This window comes from Halichoerus grypus, chromosome 2 (genome assembly GCF_964656455.1).
Source record: "Halichoerus grypus chromosome 2, mHalGry1.hap1.1, whole genome shotgun sequence".
In the NCBI taxonomy this organism is placed as follows: Eukaryota; Metazoa; Chordata; class Mammalia; order Carnivora; family Phocidae; genus Halichoerus; species Halichoerus grypus.
The window spans coordinates 121,524,474-121,539,833 of NC_135713.1; the positions used below are offsets into that span (position 1 = coordinate 121,524,474).

The 15,360-nt window shown below is 49.9% G+C and overlaps 1 long non-coding RNA gene across 1 annotated transcript in view; it reads left to right on the forward strand.

Moving 5' to 3' along the window:
- The window catches only part of LOC144381139 (uncharacterized), a 107,209-nt gene continuing 91,849 nt past the window's right edge, over positions 1–15,360 (forward strand). The window contains exons 1-2 of the long non-coding RNA XR_013445834.1: positions 1–116; positions 3,161–3,237. This is a non-coding gene — a long non-coding RNA (uncharacterized LOC144381139). The remainder of the gene's footprint in view (positions 117–3,160; positions 3,238–15,360) is intronic.

Below are 15,360 nucleotides of genomic sequence, written 5' to 3' on the forward strand. Positions count from 1 at the left end.
CTCAGAGGGAGGCGGGGGCGGGGGGGATCATTTCTTAAAGTGGCAGAACACCGGTCAGCCCAGGGGCTCAGACCAGAAGCATTCGTCAGGAGATGCGGGTTCACACGTGACCTCTGGTAAGCGGATGGCATGGCCTTGAGCCAGGCTCTAGCTCTCAGCGTCCGCTTTTGTGAGCTTGTGAAGAGTCCTTGAGAAGGCCCTAAAATATGGAAGGCAGACCCTCTTGGCCCCGGGGAGGCTGGGTCTGCGGAGCGGCTTCTTGAATAGGAGACCCAGTCTCGGGCAGCGACAGCGCTGAGAGCCTCCCGACTGCACACAACCCCCGAGCCCGGGGTGTGGGTGCAGGGAAGGAAGACACAAGAGAGACGAGCTCTCTGTCCCAGGGTCCCATCTGGGCTGGCGGGACACCTGGGGTTTATTTATTTATTTATTTTATTTATTTGAGAGAGGGAGAGAGAGAGAGAGAGCACAAGCAGGGGCAGTGGCGGGCAGAGGGAGAAGCAGACTCCCCGCTGAGCAGGGAGCCCGATGCGGGGCTCGATCCCAGGACCCTGGGATCATGACCTGAGCTGAAGGCAGACGCTTAACCGACTGAGCCACCCAGGCGCCCCTGGGGTTTAATTTCTGAAGGAGGCCCTGAAGCGCAGCAGTGCAGAAGGGCCTGCTTTTACTCCACAGGCACTTACTCAGCTTCTTTGTTTCCTCCTTCCCTCTGAGTGGGATGGGGGCATGTCTCCTGAGCTGACTTTCTGCTCCAGGGGTGCAGAATCTTCCTAGCTTTGACCCCATTGACTCCCGGGAAAGGAGAATTAGTAACACATGTGTAACTGTTTATCTTATTACGGAACTTCAAGGAATTTTTTGTTTCTCATAAAAGCCCAGTGAGGCCGGTGTTACTTTGAGCAGTACGCCTCTACCTGGGGTACACCGGGGGCGCTTTCTCAGGGCAGGGGCAGGTGCATGTGGAACACTCCACGGGTGAGTTATTAGCGGTAGGGGTAAGAACCACTTCTCATTATACAGATGGGGAAACAAGCTAGGTAGAGGTTAAGCTGCTTGCTCAGATTCCCAGAACCAGAGCTTGGACTCCATCACCCGAGATCGTTTGGCTCCACAAGGGAGCAGAATGACTGCAGTGGTTTAACCACAGAGCGGGTTAGGGTGCTCACATAGCCGTGAGTCCAGAGGTCAGCAATCCAGGATGGGCACAGCAGATCCATCCTGTCATTGGGATCCTAGGTCCTCCTATCTTTTTGATCTTCCATCCCTTACATGTTGCAAGAGAGATGCTCCACAGCTCTTGCCACATCTGCACAAAGGCATGAAAAAGAAGGAAGGGGACGGTACAAGGGGCAGTGCCTGGAACAGGAAAGAAAACCCTTTCCAGAAACCCCTAGTAGAATACCACTTAGATTTCCAGAAGGGTCCTCAGCTGCAGGGGAGTCAGAGGAGGTAAAGGCTTTTACCTGGGCACATTGCTCCAAACGACCGCAAGAGTTGCACCTGGGAGAAGGAAGGCAGCATGGACATTGGGTAGGCAATGAGCAATGTTGGTACAAAGCTCCTCTTAGCCTCCCGTCTCCAAATGCCATGTGGTCCCTCTTCACCAGTTTGTCCATCCTCCCACTTCTGCCCCTGACATTTCCTTGGCTGAGCACTAACCTTATGCAGGGCTCCTTATTATTGAGGGCTAATGGTGCTCCCTCTGCACTGGGCACCTGCTGAGGGGACTGAGTGGGTCTGTGGGGCAGTGCTGGGCCTGGAAGTCTCCTCTCGGAGCCTCACTCAGCTGTCTCCCTTGCTATATTGGCATCAGGGGCGGCTGGCTCTCCTGCAGGATGAATGAGAAATCCTAAGCAATGCAGACCTTTAGGAGCCCGTCACTGGGGCTTTAGAGACAGCTCATTTATCAGCTGTGGAAGTTTCCCTGAAGCGCTGATTGAGGAGGCCTGTCAGCTGCAAGATCTATGACCTTTATCTCAAGAGTGACCCATGTAGGCAGCACCATAAATCTTTCTGAGCAACAAACTGGGAGGCAGGGGCGGTGAGATTTGGTGTTGGTCTCTTAGAGGCGATTTTCCCAATTCCCTTGTCCTCCAGGATGTCCTCACTTTTAATGGTGGCCCACTAGGTGGTGTCCAGGGCTGTGCTGAGCTGCAGGAGGTCATGAAAGTGACGTGCACGGTCTGGCTGCCAAGCGGCTGTCCTAGGTCTGTTCTTGCTGGGGCCCAAGCCCAGGCCACAGAGCAGGATGAGAGGCTATCTGAGCTGCAGAGCCTGGAGCCTCCCTGCACCTGGCTGGGAGGCTATGGGCGGTGTAGAGAGGGTGGAGGGGGGAGCCTGGAGACCTGGTCTCAATTGACAACATAGCGCGCTGGTTAAGAGCTTTGAATCTGAGTTAGCGTGGATTTAAACCCCTGTCCACCCATGAGCAGGCCCTCTCCAGAGCCTCTGAGGACAGACAGGTCAGCACAGACTCCAACCCTGAGGGAGCCCACACTCTGGGGAGCTAACAGCCCCCTCAAGGGCCGTCCTCTGGATCCAGACCTTACCTCCACCTTTAAACAGCAGCCTGGATCTGAGGCGAGGGGATCAAGGCGGGAAAGCCTGGAGCTACAGAGGGCATCCAAATGTATTTTTTCAGCTCCAGATCCATCATTTTAATGTAACCTGGCCTCCTATTTCAATGATTCACTAAGGAACTCTCTGTCTCGGCGCCTGCGATTTCTGCACAGCCCTGATAAGGAAGCCCATAAAATCATCTTCAGGCACCCAGAGGAGATTTTATGTATGTCCCAGAAAGGGTGGTTTGATTTCTAGCAGCTTCTAACAGAAACTTCCTGCCTGGATTTGGGAGGCTGCTAGATACCAGGATCCTGTGAAGGCAGGAGGGCCGCTCCCAGGTGGATTCAAGAAGGCCCAGGTGGGCACGGTTGGGAGGAGTATCAGAGCCGGGCTTTGCTGTGGTGCTGACTACGGGACCTGGAGGTGCCAAAGTGGGCTCCAGACCCTGGGCCTGCATCACTGGAGTCCTCCCCCTGTTGGCCTCTTGTGCACCCCTTCCCGAGGCAGTCTCTAGTTAGTCACCGCGTTCTCTGGCTGCTTCTGTACTTTGGGTGTATTCCATATATATTAACTCATTCAATACATATTTGCCCAGCTCTTCCCTGGATGTCAGGCTCTGAGCCAGCTCTACAGATATGGTGTGTAGTAAAGAAGGAATCACCATACACTATGGTAAGTAAAGAAGCCTTTGGACTCATACAGAAGGGTCGGGAAAAGTGTTCTGGCGGAAGTGGTGGTAAGCTAAGACCTTACTTTGGTTGGATGATGGGTGTTGGCCTGGTAAAGGGACAGGTGGAGGTGTTGGGGCGAGAGGAAGAAGGAATAGCAAGTGCAGAGGCTCAGAGGCTAGAAAGGTGGCCTTTTGGAGAAAGCTCCAGTACTTCAGTGTGGATGGATCCTAGAGCATAAGGAGAGCATAGAGAAGCATAAGGGTGGAGCTTTGGGCGGGAGCCATGTCACAGAAGGGCTTGAAACCATGGAGTCGAGGTAATTCTTTTTTCTTGAGATCATTGGGAAAACATCCCAAGTGCCTCAAGTTGGGTTCCCAAGAAACAGACTCTGGGGCTCTGAGATAAGTATGCTGAATATTACTGGTGAGCCTACTAGCAGGAATGCCTGTGAAGGAGCTCGGGGAAGCAGAATGAAGCAGGGGGAGAAGTTAGACCACCATATGCACTTGCGACAGAGGTCTCCGCCAGTCCCCTGGAAGCTCTGGAGCTGGGATGGCCTTTCAGTGTTGTCCTGAGTTGACACAAGGGAGATGAACTTTTGTATCTCTGCAAAAATCAGTTCTTGACCAAATAATAGGTAAATTGGACTTCATCAAAATTAAAAACTTCTACACTTCAAATGATACTGTCAAGAAAGTAAAAAGACAATCCACAGATGGAAGAGAGTGTTTGTAAACCATGAATCTGATAAGGATCTAGGATCCAGAATATATAAAGAATTCTTACAACTCAACAATAAGAAGATAACCCAATTAAAAAATGGGCAAAGGAGTTGAATAGACAGTTCTTCCAAAAGATAAACAAATGGCCAGTAAGCACATGAAAAGATGCTCAATATCATTAGCCAGCAGGGAAAACTAAATCAAAAACCATAACGAGATACCCTTTCTTTCTCACTAGGATGGATACAATAAAAAAGACAATAAAAAGTACTGTCAAAGATGTGGAGAAATTGGAACTTGTTGTACCTCATGGTGCGGGGTGAGGATGGGAATGTAAAATGGTGCAGCCTCTTTGGAAACAGTCTTGCCATTTCTCAAGAAGTTAAACCAGGTTTATCATATGACCTAGCTGACTCCACTCCTTGATAAATATGCAAGAGAAATGAAAACATATGTCTACACAAAAACTTGTACGTAAGTGTTCATAGTAGCATTATTCCTAATAGCCAAAAAGTGGAACTTAAATAGTCATCAGCTGATGCATGCTCCAACATGGATAAACCTTGAAGGTATTATGCTAAGTGAGAGAAGCCAGAGACTAAGGTCTCCTATTGTATGGTTCCATTTATATGAAATATGCAGAATAGGCAGATCAGCAGAGACAGAAGATGGATGAGCGGTTGCAAGGGCATGAGGGGAGGGGAAAAGGGAGTGACTGCTCATGTCACTGGATATCTGAGGTATTTGGAGGGGGTGATGACATTCTGATATCAGATAGTGACAGTGGTTTTATAATTTTGTGAATATACCGAACTCCACTGAATTGTACTTTGCAAGGGTGAATTTTTATGGTATGTGAATTAGAACTCCATAGAAAGGGTCACTGTGGATGCATACCCCCAACCCCCCCCAGGTCACGTAACCTTGAGTGAGACAGCTCCCTCAGGCAGAGCCTTGTCTGCGGAGGGGCTCAGCTGTGAGCAGTTAGCAGGCCACACTCCGAGAGGCCAACGGAACTCGTACCTCCGGGTCTGAGTTACCTCCCACAGCAACCACTACAGAAGGCTTCCGGGGTGGAAGTGGCAGAGTTAGAGTTTTCCTTCAGCACGTAACCTTCATGACAACTCTAAGAGGCAGGCATTATTCTCCCCCTTTTGAGATGAGCGAACTGAAGCTCAAATAGGTGAAGCGACTTGCACGGGGTCTCCATAGCTAGTGGAAATTTGAAGAGGAGTGTGAACTCGTGTCCACCTGGGGCCGAAAGTCAGGTTCTTCATGACGATTCTATGCTATTTTGTGCTCAGTCATTCACAGATTTATTGCCCCTGAAAAATTAATTGGCTTGAAAGCAGGCCCGTGTCTGAATGTATCTTCAGCGCCCAGCACAGAGCATAAAAATGTGCGCTAGACTGAAGGAGTTCCCTTCCCAACTCCTGCAGACACCTCGCCCCTGCTAATATTCAGCAAAGGTCGTTTTCTCTACGTCACAGGAAAAAATTAATGGAGTGAGCAGATTTTCCCCATTTTTAATCCTTTTTTTGGGGGGGGATGCAAATTCTTGCTTACACTTAGACAACTTGTTTGTGCTAAAATCTAGTATCAGAAGGCATCTTATTTTATCAAAAAATTTGTAGGCTTACCTTCATCAATATTTCAGTTTCCTGTCAGAGGCTCCCACACCTAAACACATTCCCTTGAAGACATGAGGAGAGTTATGGATTTCAATAAATTGAAGTCAGGGCTGACAGAAGTGCAATTTGACTGTTTTCCCCTGGGCCTTCCCATGAAGCTGCTTCCTTGTGGCTCATGGAGGATCAGGGACTTTATCCTCAACGTATATGCCGCCAGCTCCCCCTGTCAGACCTGCTGTTTCCAAGGCCCCACGCTGCTGCCTGTTGGGTACACCCTGGCTAGGGGTAGGGTGGGCGTGCATGGGTGCATCTGGGTTACCTCTGGTTGGTTCTTCTCCCTGTGGGCGAGATTGGGAGGAGGTGCGTGGGTGGGGCTTGCTTAGCTGGGGGACAGCACCTGCAAAGGCACTTTTCAGACTAGGTGACTGTGGGATGATTCTCTAGAACCCAGGGAGGACCACACTCTGCTTGCTTTGGTCTGAAGTTTCATCCTTAGAACGCAAAGAGGACCTCGATGCTGTTAAAGTGATAACATCCCTGCCTGTCAAAGTTGACAGCCTCCACAGGTGTTTCTGTCTGGGCACGAATGCCGAGGCAAACTTGCAAGGGGAGGAAGCCAAGGGCTCTGGGGACCTGAGTGGGGGCCAAGAGGGCTGGGAGGGAAAAACTGGGGGCAGAACAGCATAGTGGTGAAAAGCGAGGCTCCCGGGACCTGCTGTGTCACTCGACCTCCTGGCTCTACTGTTACACGCTCTTTCCAGGTTGTTACCTGGGGTAATAATAGTCCTCAATGGGTAGGGTTGTTGAAGGGATAAAACGAGGTAGAACATGAATGGCAGACATAAATGGAAATACAGTCACAAGAACAGAGAGAATGCACTGTCGTGTTCTTGCACGGTGCTCTGATTTTCCTCACGAGTCTTCCACCTGCTGGCTGGTGTGGAGGGAAAACCCTTCCATTTTAATCTAATCTGGTAAATTTAGTCTTATTCAAAAATGTGAACCATCCTTATAGGTAGTTGTCAGCGTCTCACGGGTGTCTGGTTCCCTTTTCTCTTACCCCTGCTGGTGTCCATGAACGTGAAAGGTTAGGTCCTTGTGCTGGTGGAGGAGAATTGCTTCTGGTCTAGTCAGGGTCCAGTTGCAAGCGAGGGACATACCGCGGGATGCTGAATGGCTTGTGAAATTGTTGGGAGAGGTAAAGACACAGACTCGAGGCTACTGTGACTCTCTCCACGCTGTCCTGCAGAACAAGCGCCGCCTCTCTCCCAGGCGGGAAGCTGCAGAATCAGAAAGAGCTGTCACAGCTCCTGGCCTGGGCCACAGTCCACACCAGGAGCACGGACACCCCACTCCTCTCCCCATGTCCTTAGAGCCTGATCCCTGTTTTGTTTCAGTGCATCTTATTAGCAGAACCTAAATCACATCCAGAAACCCTAGCTGCACATCAGTCTGGGAAATGTAGTTTTTGGCTTCCTAGCCTCTGCACTGTATAAGAGGGGTTGGGATGCCTTTCGTGCTCTCAGTCGTCATTAACTGCGACATTCCTTCCACTCGACCACTTAACATCCATGCATGTCCTTTCCCCCAAATGTCTAAACAACTGTGGCAACAAAGTTGCCCCCACCCCCCTTTTTCTGAAGTAGGCTCCATGCCCAATGTAGAGCTTGAACTCACAACCCTGAGATCAAGTCACGTGCTCTGCAGACTGAGCCAGCCACGCGCCCCCCACAAGTTGTTCCTTTATAACCTAATGCAACTACCCTCGGCAAAAATTAAAATGTGTTTACCTTTTTTTCCCCTCAAAGGGATGACCCAAATTTCATCAGTCACTGCATCTCTAGGTGTCATTATTCGTCTTCTAGTTGAGTGACGATTCTGCCTTTATATCATATAACCCGAAGCCTCAATATGTACTGAACAACCACAATTTATACTAGAGCCTATAAAAGTAGAGAAAAGGAGAGGAAAGGGATGATTGGGGCCTGTGTGTGTATGCACATGTGTGCGTGTATATAGTGTGTGTACGTAATATGCATGTATATACACGTCAGTGTTTGCTGCATAACAAGGAACCTCAACACTTAGTGGCTTCAAACCATTACCATTTATTATCTGTAACCATTCTGTGGATTGGCTGGGAAGTTCTGATCTGATATGGTTTGGCTAATCTTTGCTGGGGTTACAGGTCAGCTAGTGGCTGGATGATCTAGAGTGGCCCCACTCAACTAACTGGTGGTTGGTAGGTTGTTGGAGGGGGTCTCATTTTCCAGCAAGCTGGCTCAGGTTTGTTCATGTGGTAGTTCCGGAGTTTTTAGGCTCCATAGATCAGGCTGCAAGGGGCAAAAAGTCTCCAGTCTTTGCTTATGTCACATCTATTAATGACCCATTGGCCAAAATAAGCCACATGGCCAACCCTGAATCAAGGGATGGAGAAACAGACTCCACCTTTTGTTCATAGGAGTAGAATATTATGGCCATTTTTTCTACCTGTCACAATATATATGTACACCAAGACAGACCATATGGAGGCCATGAAAGACGTCTCAGTAAATTTAAAAGGATTGAAATCATACAGAATCCATTTTCTGGACACAATAGAATTAAACTGGAAATCAGTAGAAATAGGATATTGGGGGAAAGCCGCCCAAATACATGGAAATTAAACCACGGTCCTTATCAGGTTTGTAGGAGGCTGACAGGAATCTGTCTTTACTTTTCTTCATCCCTTTCTAGTCCTAATTTTTTTACAAGGATGGCAAAGATTTAGGAAATTTGTCAGCTACTGATTCTTTATTTTCTTGGGCACAACCTGTTGGCATGTTTGCTCATTTTTTACCCCCAAATGTTCTAAGGATCACTACTGGAGTCAAGTGACAGTTTGTTAAAATGTGTATTAGGATTCTCCAGAGAAACAGAACCAAAAGAATATATAATATATATAATACATATATAATTTATAATATATATAATACACATATAATTTATAATATATATAATACATATATAATTTCATAGGAAATTTATGGAGGCCAAAGGGTCCCACAGTTTGCCATCGGCAAGCTGGAGGACCAGGAAAAGCGATGGTTTTCAGTTTTAGTATGAAGGTGTGAGCCCTGGGGGCCAATGGCATAAGCCCGGGTCTGAACCTGAAGGTCTGAAAACCAAGAGCACCAAAGTCCAAGGGCGGAGGACGGATGTCTCGGTTTAAGTCAAGAGAGCGAATTCTCCCTTTTTGTGGGAGAATTTCCAAAGAATTGGAGGCCACCTACCCACATCTGTGAATGTAATCTTCTTTCCTCTTTCCACCAATTCAAATGCTAATCGCTTCTCACAGACACCGCCAGAAATAATATTTCACCAGCTTTCTGGGCATCCCTTAGCCCAGTCAAGTTGGCGCATAAAATTAACCATCACAGATGCCTCTCATCATGTCCCACTTGTCCAAGTTCGGTTCTTCCATTTCCTCCTGCAGCGCTAAGCACTGGACCATTTCCGTCCTGCCCACAGTGTCTTTGCTCAGGCTCTCTCTCCCTGCGTTAGCAACTGCTGAACAGCATCTGGTCCTTACCCTGGTCTTCCTCAGTAGCTGGAGGATTAGCATAGAATCTGTTGATATCAAAAACCTATCATGAGAGCTCTAGGTACCCTATTCCGAGCCCAAGGCGGGCATCACTAATCAATTATGACACGGTCTCACGGACTTCTGGAAGGCAAGGCACGGGCAGCCCCTGCCAATCAACTTGGAGTTGGCACCAGAGATGAACCTGATTTTTCATCTCAATTTTAAGTACTTGCCCTTGTCTTCCTTTGTCCACTGTAACCCTAATACGTTGCTCTGATGTTCTGGGTATGGGCGGGAAGGGGCAGAGAAGCCCATATCTTAGAAATATGCTATAATTGTCCAAAGTGCAGGAAATGGGCCACACAAAATAGTGAAACAAGTCATGGCATCCCCCTCACCCCCTGCAATAGTGTAAGATTTACAGTGTTTTTCAAATTGTAAAAAATCTGTAAATACCATACGCTGTGCTGTGTGGGCTGACTTAACATCAGGCTGCCTGTGCTCTTCCCCAAGCATTTTTCTCTCAAAGAGCTGTCTTCTACCCTTATTTCCAGAGATCCTAAAAGCGTTTCCCCTTGTGTATGAAGAGAGTCTATAGATTTTAAAAGTCAGTGCTGTCCTACAACTTAAGAAAATACCTTATTTGCACACCAGAGGCCCCTCTTTGATTTAGAAATACAAATAGTGTAATAGCTACCAGCTCTTGAATTTCTTCTGTGTGCGGGCACTCCCCGAAATTATTTATCTTCCTCAGCTCCTTTATTCCTCACCACAGTCCTGGGAGCCTCTTTCTCCTGATGATGAAATGGCCCCGAGGTGTCAAGTAATTTGTCCCAAATTGCACAGCTAGAAAGTGGCCGGGTTAGAATTCGAATCCAGGTCTGTGTGGCATCAAAGCCTTAACTAATACTCTTCCTCGCCTCTCTCTTAGGGGTCATAGCGCTCTTGCTTTTGGGGGTCTTATAGACCTCTCTGTTTTTTTTTCTTGCTTTCCCCCTACCTTATTTAGCTTGCACTAAGTCAAACACTTTTCAGTCTCTCTGTTCCCCTTCCTCCCCCCGCCCCTCCATCCTGGGGGCAGAGAAAAAGGCCTGAGACCTAAGGAAGCAGTGGTATGAGGTCCGGTTGGGAGAGCAGGATTTGAGAGAGGGGGGAGGAAGCTCAGGAGGGGAGGGGAAGAATGGGAAGGTTGGAGGTGGAGCCCCTAAGTCAAGTTGCTCTTAACGTCACAGACCTCAGGCCTTGGACCTCCAGAGTTATTCTTTGTTTATCCTCTTCCCACACCCTCCCTTGAGCACCCCTTGTATGCTGAGCTCTGTGCTGGACTCTGGCCATCCTCAGAGAACTAAGCCGGACCCCTTGGAAGTCAGAGTGGGGAGCAGGACAGGTGCACCCGGATGCCCGCCGCCGCTGGAGAGGTGCTTTCAGGGGAGGAAGGCAGGAGAGGGGGCGAGGAGGAAAGAGCCTCTCTTCGGAACTGGCTCCTCTCGGCACTGGTCACACCGGAGCTTCAGGCCACGCTCTGCAGTTTTCCTCTCTGCTCTCCGGCTGGTTGTGAAGATCAGTAAACCTCTTGAGGCCCAGGTCCGTCATTAAACCTCATGAAGTAAGTACTTACTGGAGCTCCTCACTGCCTGGGAAGAAACTGCTCTCTCACAAACCCGATTCTGCAGGCTGGGCGTCTGTGTTGGGGACTTCAGGTTTAGGATTCACATTAAACACTCCCCTTTGTTTTCTCTGCCTGTAGTGTCTAAATATTTTACCCGAGAGGCTGGTCCTCGGATGTGAATCATTGCACTTCATTTTCCAACTGCTTTGGAGGAGCGGGTACCTCTTCTCGGTGCTTCCCAAATGGCTAGAGTGTGTCCCTGTGTTTTAAATCAGACTGCCTCAAACATACTCTGAAAGAGAAGGAAAAATGCCTCCAGTCTTTTAGGGGTGTCTTTTAATTTCCTTTCTGTAGATACTTGACGGCACTCTCTGCCCAGTTTCTTTCATCCTTGGGAGCGGCCTTGCACGTGGTTTGCTAGAGTCCATGATCTGGCAGAACTCGATTCTAGAAGCACCCACTGGGTTGCCTCTCCCCTTCCCCTGCAAGCCCCATCTTCCACCTTCTTCTGCTCCCAGCCCCCCGGGGTCCAATCACACAGATTTGGCTCTGAGCCCACTCCCAGTTTAGCCCCGCAACAAAATGGGAAAGCCTCAGCGTCCCCAACTGGACCCAACCAGAGAGACAAAAGCACACCAGAACCACAGTCAGAAGAGGCTGCCCTTCTTCTGATGCTGGTTGTTCTGATTTCCTTGAGACCTGACAGAGCTTGCTTGGGACTTCCTTGGCACTAGCCATGCTCTCTCTGTTCCCCTGCTGTATGCTCCGTGGCTTGATACTTAGTATTAGACCTGGTTTCTGTTGTCCCTTGGAGAAAACTCACAGCACGGCCAGACCGCGTGGGCATCTGCATGCCCTTGGCCTCTGCCTCTGGTGCGAGCCCCGGGCTGACGAGTCCAGCACTGGCTTTTTGCAGAAGTGCTGTTTCGAAACGGCAGGAGAGAGGCAGCGTACTCCCAAGGTTTCAGCAGAATTTGGTTTTATTACGAGGGTTTTCATTTTGATGGCAACATTATTCTTTTCATGGAAGAAATTATCTTCGAATTATTTAATCTTACTCTTCTATCTCTGGGGATACTTTGGGGTGTATTGCTGCAATCTTTACGGGTTGCTGGAAAATAGCGGGCCTCTCATTTTAATCATTTGCACAGGCCCACATTTGGCGGGGGGGAGAAAGGATCTTATTATCACAGACATTTGGCCCCTGAAATAATCCTAAAATGTCTGCTTTCCAGAGTAGAAACACTCAGGTTCTTTTATCACTCCAAAGGAAAATATTATCAGCCTACAAAGAGCTGAAGTTTCCTATCAAGGAAGGTTCTGGAGGAGATAGACTCAAGCATCTTTCTTGGGGTAGCATGTGGTACCATGAATTTTGCAGATCCGGGGCAGAATACTCATTTTAATTAAAAAAATTTTTTTGGCCTGAAATATAGTAAGCATTAAAAAAATAGTAGTTTTTGACAATAACAAAGCAGCTGAATAAGCAGGCTCAGTGAAGCCTGGGGAGGACCCTGGGGCTGGGAACAGGACGAGGCTCTGACTCAGCCTGGCCCGCACAGGTGGCGCTGTGGTCCCCAGCTCCTGGCCCAGAAGCAGCCCTGGAGGAAGCTACAGGTGAGGGTTTCCTGTGCATCCGTGGCTGACGCTGCCTGGGGCTCGTTGGCTTCTCCAGCCAGGGTCAGGAGCCAAGTACACACCCGGACCACTGTGGCCTCCTAGAGGAGAGCACGTGGGGGATATCGTGCCTAGGAGTTGGGTGAGTATTAAGGAGCCTGAGGAAAGAGCTGGGGCAGCTGCTGCGGATCAATCAGGGGGAATGCTAGGAGAGTGGACGAAGGCACCATGCAGACAGGAAGAGACAGGAACACAAGTGTAGGTGCCCCCGCCCCCTGCCCCCACCAGGCCCTTGCGTTACCTCTCAGATGCCTGGGTCCGGATCCCCTTCCCCAGCCCTGCCTGTCTTCCTGGCTGTGCTCTCTCTCCTCCTGACAGACTCTGCTCTCCTCTTTCCAGCTGGGGTGATGACTGCCTCTTTTGTGTCAGTGAGGGATCTTGGCAGATGCTTCAGGCTCCCTCCCCTGGAACTGCAATCATCTGTATACACGGGCATGTTCATCTTTGAGAGCAGAGCCAGCACAGTTTCTGGCCCAGAATATGGTCTCAATAAATAAATGGTAAAATACTTCCTGGCATGTTTTAGATGGGAAGGCACAAAGGGAGGGTGTGAAATAACGGAGCGTGCACTGGAGCGGGGTCCACTTCTTCCCAGGGCAGTCCTCGCTGGCTGTGTAGCCGTGGCTAAGTCATTTTGCCCCGCTGAGTGTCTGTTTCCACATCAGCGGGGCTGAGAAGGTGATTGCTGGGTTGTCTGGTGAGGCTCCCATGGGTTCCCGATTGTGAGGGCTGGTGCTTTGCCCTGTTCTCCTGCAGGTGGATGTGAGCACACCCACATCCAGAAAGTCTCAGCAGGGCTCACAGGGTCAGTGCCAGATGCATGGACCCTTTTCCAGGGGAAGGTGTGGCGACCGCCAACACAGCCTGTCACGTGCTACCTTGACCTGCGCGGTCTCATCAGTTCTTGCAACAACCCCGTGCGCTGAGTGTTACTATTGTGGCTCCCATTTTGCTGATGGGGAAATTCTGGTTCAGAAAGTGGAAGTGATTTTCTCAAGCTTCCCAAGGTTGGGATCCCAGTGGTCTGCCTCCAGGGCCTCGACTCTTTCTGGGTGCCTTAGAGGAACCTGCAGGCCGTGGGACAGCCAAGTTAGACCTCCCCGCCCAAGGCCCGGTGGGATAATGCTGTCAGCCCCGGAGACAGGTGTGTGTTGGGGGGCGTCATCCTCAGCTTGGGTCTCGGGTGTCAGGCCATCCCTTTCTGAGAGCTGCGCTCCCGTGGCCTCAGACTGCCCAGCGTCCAGGCCGTCCACCTACAGCTGTGTGGTGTCACTCCTTATTTCAGCCCAGTAGGTGACAGGAGGCTTGCTGTCAGGCAGGGGGCAGAGTAAGGACTGTTACTCTCATTCTCCCTGCAGAACAGGATCCCTCCGGCCCTTCCTCCACTCCCCTGGCCACAGCTGATTTAGGCGAAGTACTTCCAGGAATGTCCAAGGGAGCCCAGCAGGAGGTTTAGCAAAGTGGTGAAGAGTGGCTCAGATGTTAGGTCTGGGGTTTGAGCCCTGGTTAAATTGCTTACAAGTTGCTTAACCTTTCTGAGTTTACGATTCATCGTCAGTCTTACTGGGATGACCCTACTTATCGGCATTGCTGGTCTGGCTCCCAGTAGACGCTCCGTAAATTGTAGCTGTTGTCAATATTAGTAGGGTTATGATGGAACCAGCAGCCCTTGGGTGTGTGTGTGGGTGGGGGGAAGGAATGTTAGTGGGGGCAGGCTTGTGGAGGGCTCAGGGCTGTCGTGAGGGGCTGGTGGGGAAGTGGAGAGCATCCTGGCCCCTGTGGAATGTTAGTGGGGGCAGGCTTGTGGAGGGCTCAGGGCTGTCGTGAGGGGCTGGTGGGGAAGTGGAGAGCATCCTGGCCCCTGACTGTTGGCTTCGCCAGGCATGGTGCCTCCCTGGGTGGAGTCATCATCCCCTCTCCATTTTCTGGATTCAGCCATTTGATTAGAGCCAATGTGTCTACTGAAACTGCCTAGAAAAGCTGGTTTGAGAGGAGATAAAGGATGGCATTTAGAAATGACGTTATATATTTCTGATGGTATTGGGATTTGTCTTTAATTAGAAAGAATTTATTTGGAGTTTGGGCTGGGTTTGAGTTGAATTTCCCTGACTCTTTTTTTTTTTAAGATTTTATTTATTTACTTGAGAGAAAGAGAGTGAGCGGGGGGAGGAGCAGAGGGAGAGGGACAAGCAGACTCTGTAGAGCATGGAGCCTGACTCTGGGCTTGATCCCACGACCCTGAGATCTTGACCTGAGCCAAAACCAAGAGTCGGACTCAACCTGCTGAGCCACCAGGTGCCCCTCCCTGCCTCTTGATATCTTGTTTTTCCCTTTTGTGGGGAAATTGGCCACAGACTTCCTCTCTGCAAAAGAAGGAAGTTTGCTTTTCATCTGTTTTCTTCTCAGGAGTCCCACCTCTCCCCCTGCCCCAGGGAGCACTGGTTGGGGGTGGCCAAATAGCTTTTGCGGGGTTCCCCACGTGAGGGAGAAAGGAGAGGGAGCAGGTACCCAGAGCTGCCCTTGGCTTTCTCCAAATGGGAAGAGGGGTGTTTGGAAAGGTTGAGACCTCAGATCACCCCATTTCTGGTGCTCATCCTGGTACTCATCTCTCCTGTAGCTTCCGCAAAGTCTGGGTGGAAGATATTGACTGGGCTCCAGCTCTTCCCAGTCATATTTTAATGCCCCCATCCTAATCCCTGCCACAAATGTCACCTGACTCAGCACAGATCTCACCACCTCCATCTGCTACCCTCCCCAGGCCACCCTTTGTGCCTACCTGGGTGAAAGCATTAGCCTCGTAACTACTCTCTCTGCTTCCAGCTTCCCTAAGCTCCCACCCATTCTCTGTACAACAGCTTAGTGACTTCTCATGGTGCTTGCAACGTAATGGAACACCCTAAGAACAGCCCTAGAGCTTTCC